The sequence below is a fragment of the Aquarana catesbeiana genome, linkage group LG04 (assembly GCF_042186555.1).
Source record: "Aquarana catesbeiana isolate 2022-GZ linkage group LG04, ASM4218655v1, whole genome shotgun sequence".
Lineage (NCBI taxonomy): Eukaryota > Metazoa > Chordata > Amphibia > Anura > Ranidae > Aquarana > Aquarana catesbeiana.
The window spans coordinates 631,246,887-631,258,416 of record NC_133327.1 but is presented as its reverse complement, the minus strand read 5'-3'; the positions used below and the strand labels follow the sequence as shown (position 1 = coordinate 631,258,416).

Sequence of the window (11,530 nt, the reverse complement as noted above, 5' to 3'; positions counted from 1 at the left end):
GGTGCATTCTTTAAATGCAATGCAACTTTAATTGTTAGAGGACCTTACGTGTCTATGGTTCCTCCAACAACAAAGCCTGGCCAACAGTACAAGAGCTTATATAATATAATTAATACATATTATTTACAAATAAATGCGCTTTTGCGCTTATATAAAATCAGAGGAGTTAGCCTTTCAGGTATTTTTAAGCAGGTGGGACATGGGTTATAGGAGGCCATGGAAAATTTAATTTAGGCCATGCCTTGAGATTAAGCAGCGCAGTTCGAGCATATCAAGGCAGTCGCCAACCTTGACTTTATACAGGCCTGTTGGGAGGTCTTTGTCTATTTAAGTGATATGTTTGGTGTATATATTGCCTTTCTAGTATAAAAAGCACATCTGTAATTTTTCTGTACATAATAAAAAAAATAAACTAAATCAGTAATCACCATACGTTACAGTCTACATAAAAAAAAAACATATGTTAATGCAAAAATCTCTGATTGTATGAGGCATTTGTTTGTTATTGTAAATTTCATTTAGTAAACTAGTGAAATATTTAATATGTACCGGTCTAATCAACAGACCTTTACTATGATGCTGTATAGCTATGCTATGTTTGTTCCAGGTATATGTAACTGTACCGATAGTATTACAATAGAGGAGTTGTAGCCTCAACTTTTGTTTGGAAACAGTTCTGTAGACCTTTGTTAGAAACGTAGAAAGAACTCTGTACATCATGGGGTAGATTTTCTAATTATGCACAGCTGCACCAGTTTTAGTAAATTTCCCCCCATGTGTAATATGTACCAAATTACAAAGTATTCTTTGGAAGCCCTCAGATATTTCTTTTTGTAGTAGGCCAGTATAAGTTGAATTCTGTTCAATGACTTGCACTGCAAATATTTTTTAGTATTTGCATCTCTCTTATTGATGTGCCATACGATATCTAATAGTTGTAGATTTTACAGTTCACTCAGGGGAGAACTAGGCTGGGGGGCAGAGGGGCACTTGCCCCCTGGGCCAAAATCAATAAGATATGTTGAGCTGGTAGCCCTGACCTGCAGTCAGTGATACATGCTGGAATTTTTATAGCTACATGCCTCCCATTTAGACCTGTGATCACCAAGTCTGACAGCATCTACTTGTTTTGCAGCTCTGAGATGTTACAGAAAGCTGAGAGTTGTAAGGGAAAGTGATGCTGAAAGATATAAAAAGTGTCTCATATTAAGCCGTTTCTTTTAGGAATACCCACCTTTCATCATGCCTACCAATCCAATAAGTCACTTTGGTTCTTTGCATTGTACACATTCTTTAGCTCACAGAAATTTGTCCTTACCATGAACATTGGTTGTGTTTGCCCTCCCCGGCAAAAGGTTTTAAGTCCTCCTCTAAATCCACTTCAGATTTAAAAAAAAGTAAATTTAATAAATACCTTGATTTTAAATGGACTCCACTGACCTTCAGGAGTCATCGATATCTGTGTTGTTGCTGTGTGTCCCCGCTGCAGAGATTCACTCCTCTATTTATACTGGTGACTATTGTCTCTAGAACTGAAAATGAGGGACAATCCAAAATATGGAATTATGGGAATAGAGGGGAAGTCTTACAATTGGGATGCTTGTTCTAGTGACAAGATCTTGTGCACTTGCTAGTGTACATATTCGCCAGCACACCATGGATCGACAACTTCCATCCAAAGGTTTCTTTTATTGAAAGAGATCACGTCACAGAAATAAATGCAACATTTCAGAGCCACGCAGGACCCCTTTGTCAGGCATGTGGCTCATGCCTGACGAAGGGGCCCTGCGTGGCTCCAAAACATTGCACTTATTTCTGTGATGTGATCTCTTTCAATAAAAGAAACCCTTGGACGGAAGTTGTCGATTCATGGTGTTCTGGCGAATATGTACACTTGCTTGATTTTCCAGGACCCAATTGGTAATCGTTGCAGCACCCACCATTTCATGAGCCATACTTGCCAGGAACGTGTGCGAAAGGAATATTGACAAGATTGTTCACTTGTTGTTGTGTCTATAGACAAAAAAGTAGGATTATCTACCCAATGGTACATAGATGGCAAAAAAATTTACAGAATTTAAATTGTCTTTAATCTTTCCTAAATGAATAAAATCTGGACCCTACAATACCTTAGTGAATTCATTTAAATGTGTATAGGTTTGCTTCATGATTTTAATCTCTATGGACTCAATGCAAAATCCAAACAAGAAAAAGGACATCCTAATTTCTCAGTGCTAAATTTTAAGAAAACATAAAAACCAGATACTGTAGTATATTGAAGATTTTTGTCAATAGCTGATAGTAAAAAACAGTAATCTGGTTACCCATGTGCCTGTATATTTGCTTTGTAAACAAGAGCCACTCTCTTGGGGGTGATGCATAGTATGTAAATAAACTACTAGAACTGAATAGAATTTATCACGGTCATTTAGTGTTTGTAATATGAAACAAATGCATTTAGAGATTCGCGATGGAACTGTTTCCTTCAAAAATGCGATAAGTCGGCAACCAGGATAAATTAAACACACCACCAATGGTGCCCCAAAGTACCTTTAACAGATCCTTTTCACCTTCTCATTGGGCCCCAACATATCAGCATGTACAGTAGTTATGCTGTCTGCCCCCTATTCGAAAGTAATTGTCCCTGAGCCTTTACTGCTTTAGGCAGAGATCCTACTATACAGCTTCGATACTGTATGTGAATACTTCCAGTTAACATTTTAGATTCAGTAACAGATGTGGAACTAAAAGTTGGTATTTTGTGTTTACTAGAGCATGGTCAGCCAATTGGTGGAAAAAGAGACCAGATACAGTATAGTGGCCCTCCAATATGAAAACTTTTGCTATATATAGATACTTCCCTACTGGGAGCAGACATATCAGTATAATAGTGAGTGGTGGGGCTTTAAAACCATAAAAGTCAAACTGTGTAACCAAGACATTGTCAAAACTTCACTCTGTCCCAACACAGTCCCCATACTATAAGCTCCTCTGAAATAAAATGTTGGTATGCATGCATTCTGTATGGTTTGCTACAAGACAGCCAGAAAATGTTTACAATGCAATTTTCTCGTACAGTGTATATAAATCCCAAATTACATCAATTTGAAGGAACACAAATTTAAAAGACATATCTTGGTTTGGGATATATTACCCAGAATGCTTGCAATTTTTGAACACACAAAATCTTTTTTTTTTTTTTTTTTTTTTTTTTTTTTAGATTTTGTTTTAACAAATTAACCATCAGATTTTACAAGACATAATCTTTTTTTACATATAGCTTAAGGAGCCTACAGTATTTTTTCCAAATGAACAAAAACCTGAATGCTTCACAACTATGTAAATAATTATAAATATGAACAAAAACAACTTTTAAGTCATTTTATTGTATTTGTATTTTTGTTTGCTAGTAGGGTGCAGTGTATATGTAATATTCCATCAATTTCAGTGAAATGGCAATATTTTACAAATATTTTATAGCACCACAAAAAAGTGGTAAATAAAAGTAACCGATAAAGGTGTATTTTAAAGCTGTGTATTTTTTTTTTTTTACATAAACAGAATTTTACAAAAAGTTTCCAGGCAATAGACCAAGCTGTCATTAAGTCAATTTAAAATAAAGAGATTATATAAGGGAAGCAGATTACTAATGGGCAGATAATTACTGGTGGTATCCTAGATAGCAAAAGACAACTTTACATTGCATGTCAAAATCATTACCTTGTGGCAGATGCAGTTAAATGTGAGTTGCATAGATTTGATAAAAACTGCATTGTTTCCAAACCATTGTTTTTCTTATCCGAATTTCCATGTTTTTATGTTAATTTTTTTAGTTTCTTTTTTATGTATTGTTATGGAAAAATCTGATGACATAAATTTACAGATCCATATTTGGCTTTTTCAACATTACACCTGTATAGACCGTGTAGGAGTAAATAAATGTAAAATGAATTCTGTTGTATTTTTTTTTTACTGATTAATCCATATTTTAACACAATGTATGTCTGTTGTTCGTGGTGCTGTAGTGGTAATAAATTATTTGAGTTGTACAGTTATGTTTCGTCTTGAATTTTTTTTCACATTTTGTATAGTTAGGATATGTTTTTTGCCACACTATATGGCCATAGTTTGTTGACCTCTGGTCATCACACCTATAAACATTGACACTAATATGGAGTTGGCCCTTGCTTTGTGACTATAACATTCTCCGCTCTTCTGGGAAGGCTTTTCACAAGATATTGGGGTGTTTCTGGAGGAATTTCTGCCCATTTAGCCAAAAGATCATTTGTGAGTACTAATGTTGTAGTGCACCATAGGCATTCCAATGTATCCCAAAGGTGCACAGTAGGGTAGAATTCAGGGCCCTGTGCAGGCCTCTTGAGTCCCTCTAGACTAGCCTTTCTTAACCTTTTTAACACAGAGGAATCTTTGAAATAACTTTTCAGTCTCAGGGAACCCCTGTTAAAAATGGCTATATCTACAACTCATGATACATTAATGTGATCAGTGGTCAGTGGGAAGAATGGTCATTACACTTGTGGTCATTGGCAGCAATAACCCCCTTACAGATAACTAAAAGTATCAGTGGTCAGTAGGACCTTATCTGAGAGGCATGACTTGCTCATTGCTCAAGGAACCCCTAGCAACCTCTGGAGGAACCCTTAGGTTCTATGGAACTCTGGCTGAGAAACCCTGCTGTAGACCAGACTTGTCAAACTGCGTCTTTATGGAACTGGCTTTTGTGCACAGGGGCACAGTCATACTGGAATACAAAAAGGCATTCCCCAAACTGTATGAGATGTTTGTTTAATGCAACTTAATAATATGTACTTCAATAAAAGGAAGTAATCATTTTGCAGCAGATACTCCATGGGCATATCTATATACAGTATGTAACCAGAGAGACAAGAAAAGCATCATACACATTAAGAAAGGCTAAAGCATTCTTTGCACCCTCACTTTCTATTAACAGATAAGACTACTATCTTGCTAGTTTAGGGATCTCATAAAAGAGTAGGCAAAGTTGGCAAGATGTTGAAAACATCTTTAAATGTAATGCAGAACACAGATAAATCTCAGCCGGTCATTTAATTTGCACATCTTTGCTATGCTGTAGAACAAACCTGGTGGCACACTCAATTCCTTATTGAGCTCTGCAGCTTCCTATATCACTTCTTGACCTCGAGCCTACTCAGATAATGAATCAGCATCATAACCACCAGGGGATGACTATGAATTTTTAGCCTAGGGTACAAAGACAACCAACTTACCATCCATGGTAGGAGCAGTTTCCTCTGAGCTAAAGGGTGCCCCAGAGTTGCAGTGACGTGGTAATAGACTTCTTAATGTCATAGGTCAAATTGTGGAGAGGGAGGTGCAGGAGTAAGCAAGATTAGCATGTGGGGGATCGTGAGACCAGAATGTGGAAGAGAGATACTAAGAAGGAACAAGGCTGGGATGTGGAGGATTGGGAGAGAAAACAGTAAGGATGGATTGTGGAAGGGCAAACAGAAGGACATGGGGATGGAGAGTGCAGGGAAAAGGTTAGAGAAAGTTAATATGTACAGTATATCCTTATCTCCCTTGAGGAACTACAGTCCAAAAAAGCATATAAAACATCAGTGAACCTTTGTTCATCGTTACGAACTGCTTCTCTTGCCCATATAGGTCTAGTGAATGCAAAAGCAGCTTGAAGCAGATAAGGTGGCTGGTAGTTGTAAACATATACATGTATTTGCCTGCTTACCTGGAGTTCTGCTTTAATTGTAATTTTGATGGGGTTGCACCTTTAACTGAGATGACACAGGAAAGATTTAATTCCATCTAATTTGTACAGTTCTTTCTCTCACAGGCCTTGTGTGCTTGTTAGCCCCAAACAGATCACAGTGAAATTTAATGAGTGCGCTGTACTCCAGTGCTCTCTTTGGAGAATATAAAGCTCTGTAATATCTGTAATTTCTATTAAACATCTGGACATTGACATAATAAAATCCATATTGCAGGAACTACTCTGGGTTTTGTCATTAACTTCAGTAAGAGAACGCAGGGTCAGGCAGTGCATATAATGAATACTAAGTGAATGTCAATGTTGTACAAAATTTGGTTGCCTTTATTGATTTGGAAAAGTTGCGAACATCTGAAAAAGATACAGACTGCTTGGAAAGTCAAAGGCTTGTGTCATGATTTAGCGTGCCTACGCACTTATTTATCAGTAGTAGTCAAGGTAACCTTCTAAAGGAAGAACAGACAGTGAGAGTTCCCATATGGAACCCTGTGCTTCTAGCAACCAGAGGGACACACTGCAAATGTTGTCATTGACCTGTAAGATGTCTTGCAACACAAGCAAAGAGAAAGACTTACATTTTCTATAAAATAAAGGGAACAATCAATACATTATTATATCAAAATGCAAAATAATGATATTGTTTTGTTTAAAAAGATGCGTCTATCAAGATTAGCTAAAAAAACATGCAGTTCAGTATTGGCCAGCCATTTACAGAAAGGATGTTATAGACTTGGAGAGAGTGCAGAGAAAGACAGAATTCCAGCTTTAACCACTTCAATACAGGGCACTTTCACCCCTTTCCTGTCCAGGCCAATTTTCAGCTTTCAGCGCTGTCGCATTTTGAATGACAATTGCGCGGTCATGCAACACTGTACCCAAACACATTTTTTATCATTTTTTTCCCACAAATAGAGCTTTATTTTGGTGGTACTTGATCACCACTGGGTTTTTTATTTTTTTGCGCTACAAATAAAAAAAAGTTTTTCTTCGTTTCTGTTATAAAACTTTGTAAATAAGTAAGTTTTCTCCTTCACTGATGAGCACTGATGAGGCTGCACTAATAGGCACTGATGAGGAGGCACTGATGAGCACCGATGATGAGGCACTTATATGCAGCACTGATGGGCACTGATAGGTGGCACTAATATGCAGCACTGATGGGCACTCATAGGCGGCACTGATAGGTGGCACTGATAGGCAGCACTGATGGGCATTGATAGGCAGCACTCGTGGGTACTTAGAGGCAGCACTGATAGGTGGCACTGATGGGCACTGATAGGCAGCACTGATTAGGGGGCACTGACAGGCATCACGGATGGGCACAGATTGGCATTTCTAATGGTCACTGATTGGCATGCCTGGTGGTCTCTAGTGGGAACCCCTGGTGGGTTCTATTGGGCACCCTTGATGGGTCTGCACTGATCATTTTCAGCGCAGACCTCCCCCTGTCAGGAGAGCAGCCGATCAGCTCTCCTCAACTCGTGCCTTGTATATAGCACTTCTTGGTTACCATGTAATGAGCTGTGATTGGACACAGCTCATCACATGGAAAAGAGCCTACGTGATAGGCTCTTTACTGGGATTGGAGATGCGGTGTGTCAGAATGACACGCCGCACCACCGATTGCCATGCTGCGTGCCCCTGCTGGTGCGCGCTAGCGGCTTATCCTGCTGGATGTCATATGATGTCCAGTAAGGATAATACAACCACTTTCCGGCCGTCATTCTGCTATATGGCGGTGGGAAGTGGTTAATATCACTTTAAATAGTTTGTTTGAACTAAACTGGCCCAAATGAACTATTTCCATTATAGAATGAAGTGGGCGCAGTAGGTGCAGTGTGTGCTGTAATATACTGTTGTAGCTTTGGCAACATACAGTAGGCAGCGTTGTATTCCAGCAGCAGAATACTGAATAAGTGACTTCCCGTCTGCAGCCGGAATTAAGGACAGTCAGGCCGAGTGCTTCTTTGCCATTCAGTGGAAGTACTACATTTTTCTAAATAAATACAAGGCTACCTCTGATTTGCTGAGGTGAAGATGAAGGCAGATGACTTCTCTACTTCCACCTCAAGCCTTGAGCTGCAGGGCTGAGTAATGACTAGTAGCTGGTGAAGGTTCAGAGGTAAGCGTTAACAAATGCAAATCTGGTCACATGTTTATTCTACAAGACAAAATTTTGGAACTATCATGACTTGCTATGCTTTCAAATAATTCACTGTTATCACAAACATAACACTGGTGTTGCTATATTCTATTCCTATCCTATAACCCCCAAGAAAAAATTAGCCCACTGTCATTGAAAAGGTTAACTAGATTTGGCATTTACATAGACAGAGTGGAACCAAGGATGTTAAAACATATTTTTATTAGAATTAACATTACATATAACAAAGGTTTTATGACTGGCAAAGGAACGGTCATAAAGCATGGTTACAATAATGGCCATCCTCTAAACTCAATCACAAGTCCTTGGTCTACTCCCACGAGTGCTATTATGTCAACATTCCTTCCAGCTTTGGATGGGAAGAAGATAAAACATTAACAATAAAAACAGAATCTCAAACCGCCAAGCTTGCTTTGCAGTTGACTAAACATGTTTTTAGCATTGGTTTGTGGAGTAATGTTAAAAGGATCCCTACGTGAACTCACATTTTTATGGCCAGAAGACTGATTAAGTTTCATTTAAGACTTTATGGACCACAGCTCCTACACAAATAGCTCTATTCTGTAAAAACTCTGCGTCCCATTTACCCTTTCATTGCTTCAGGACATGTTCTCAGGGTCAGTTCATGCCTCACTAGCCTTCGCATTAAACTCTGAGTTTTAAAGGAAATGTATCTTTTTTCATATGTTTCGTTTTGCAGATATACATACTTTTGAGCTTTTACAGATAAATTGTATTGAAGGGCATTTAAATAATCAAGCTCCATTGTAATAGGAAACTTTAATCAAGAGCCAGTGTACACATAGCGTTCACATGATCTCTGACACTTTAAATTGTAAAAATGATTTGATACTTCATTTGGGCTTCCTGATCATGGTCATGTGATCTCTACTGAAATAGAGCATCACTGTTCAGGAAGAGCTGCTGTTTGACCAGCTTGATCAGGACCTCCGTCTTCTAACAACATTTAACAGAATCCACATAACCCATGCCTTGGAATGGATCATGTTACCCAGTGACAGAGCAGGTACTGTTTTGTCTGCAGAAGGTAAGCTTTTCATACTATCATGTATTCTTTTTCTTTGGGTGAATTCTGGTAGGTTTAATCATAAAATGATGATAAGAATCCCTAGGGACCCCCTGCCCTCTTTGTCCAGCTCCAGAAAAGATGATGGCTCTGTAAAGATGAAAGCAGGTTATGGGTGCCATGAATTATACCATCAAGAGGTCTAACCTTAGCCACACCAACCAATAAGATTTAAACATAGCTAACAATATAAGGACAGCAAGGTGGCCTAATTTGTTAACACTTACAGTATGCTTTACAACTATTGCCTTGGGTTCAAATATATCGGCAAGGACAGTATCTGCATGGAATTTGCATGTTCTTCTTGTGTTTGTGTGGGTTTCCTCCCACATGCCAAAGAAATGCTGGTACAAACTACAAAGTGTTATCACATACTGCATGCTGGTCCCATGCCTGAGCTATTAGGGAGAGTTGGGGAAAAGCCTAGCGACCTACCTCGTAAACAATTGCCACGAAAATTCTATGAAAAAGGTTCCCAAGTGTATCAGACATGGTTACAAAGCCCTGCTACATAGTAGAACCAACTCTGAGTACATGATGCCTCTATGCTGCAGTTAAGAAATCCAGGTCACATCCCTGCCCTCAGCCTTTGATTGAACAGGGAAGGAGCAGCAGAAGACATATCTCTACTCTTGTAAGAACATGTTAATACAGGACGCAGGCAAACAAAATTCAGAATTCAGTGGTGTTTTTTTTTTTTTTTTTGCCTAGAATTAATTTTTATAGGTCAAATTTCTTTCCCTGGAAAAAACGGGAACATCTTTTTACCTTCTAAAAACATAATTGCCTCTTTAAGAAGTAAAGTTGGTGCCTGAGGGTTCTCATAGGTGGTTTCTAAGATGCAAAATTCTAATTGCCATGGGAATTCTGCTGGTGTGCACTCAACTTAATAACTCATTACATAATTTTTTTTTTTTTTTAATAAAAAGGTAGCTCTCCAGCTTTAGATAAAAAAAAAATGAAAACTATTTATACAATTGCTATAGAAGCCAGTTTGTTTTGTGAGTGCATAACATTTTCCAAATTAATCACAACAATGCTATGATTTTTAAATATTCTTTTTCTTGCAACCATGGCAACAGCACTGTACTTGGCTGACTTCTTTTACAAGGATTCTACATTGAGCTTATAGCCAAGTTACAGAAAATGAGGTTTACTGCACTGGAAATTCCACCTTTTGTGAAAGACTGCCCATCTGAAAGTATGCTGTGATACAATGCCTCTTCTAGTGCTGAAACTGGTCTTGTGATTATAGCTATTGTATACTTGGGGCACAAAAACATTAATTTAAAGCTGACATCTGCGCAGAACACATTTTTAAAATAAACTTTCAACTTGTCTGACAAGCTTAAAAAATGGTTGCAGTATAATAGGAAGATGACACCAATATCCTGTCTAGGCAACCCCTCACCCATCTGAGCCTGCTTCTTATATGCTGGGGGACTGGTTGGCTCACTGCCTGTCTTGCAAAGAGGAGCTCCAGGTGCTGGTAGTTTTTACACTCCCTACCTTGTATTATCCCACTCCTCTGTGCTCCACATCTTATCTAAAGCTTGTCAGAACAAGATATGAAAGGGTGATAAGCAAGTCTGTTGTTCTGCTGAGTTGCATTTGAGCTATGAGGGATGCTGAATGAGGCAGCAGGGCAGTGTTATTGTTGCTGGTCCTTTTTCTTCAGCTCTCTCCCAACTGTTCACTCACTGTGCCTTTGAAGCTGACAGCAGTGTTGGGCCTTTCTGTTTATATAAACATAAAAGTGGTGGCAAAAAAGACCAAGTGGTGAACCAAGTCTGCTCCATTTTTATTTTTTTAAAACTTTTTCGGTTAGTTTTGAACTTTCCTCTTCCTGATTTGAGGTCACATCCCAGTGTTCTTGATCGTAGCTTCATATTGCAAATACTGCCCTCCAAAAGCTTATTCACACACTTATTGTAATTGAAGGTTTTAATCATGTCCCTCCTTCCCCTTCTTTTCTCAAAGCTATACATATTAAGTTCCTAAAGAAGCAGAGAAGGGGGAAGATTTTGAGGGGGAGAGGCATAGATCAGGCTGAACTAATCCCATGAAGCCATCATCACTATGTCCACTGCAAACCCCAAAAAGGTACATAGACCTAGTGACAAATCCATTCAAGCTGCTGTTAAGCTTGGATGCTAGAAAGTCCACCTCCAGGTGAAGAGATCACTCTCATGGATTCAGGTGTTGTTGACTGAGGAACTCATTTTTCATGCCTGAGATGTGCACAGCCAGAATAAAACGTGCTTCTCTTTGAGATACACAACTTTTGGTGCCTTCCTGATGGCTGAAGTACGCCACTACTGTGGCACTGTCCTACTGGATGCTGGTTGGGTGACCTCATAGTCGAGGGTTCCAGTGTTGAATTTTTCATGAGTTTCAGGATACTGATGGAAAACTGAGCTTCCTTCAATGACCAAGTTTCCTAGACTGAGGGCATATCCAGGACTTCACTGCAACCCAACAGACTGGATTCCAT

The 11,530-nt window shown here is 38.8% G+C and overlaps 1 long non-coding RNA gene across 1 annotated transcript in view; it reads left to right on the top strand.

The window, feature by feature from the left end:
• Nucleotides 1–8,858: 8,858 nt before the first annotated feature.
• The window catches only part of LOC141141604 (uncharacterized), a 184,210-nt gene continuing 181,538 nt past the window's right edge, over nt 8,859–11,530 (top strand). Inside the window, exon 1 of the long non-coding RNA XR_012244156.1 lies at nt 8,859–8,997. This is a non-coding gene — a long non-coding RNA (uncharacterized lncRNA). The remainder of the gene's footprint in view (nt 8,998–11,530) is intronic.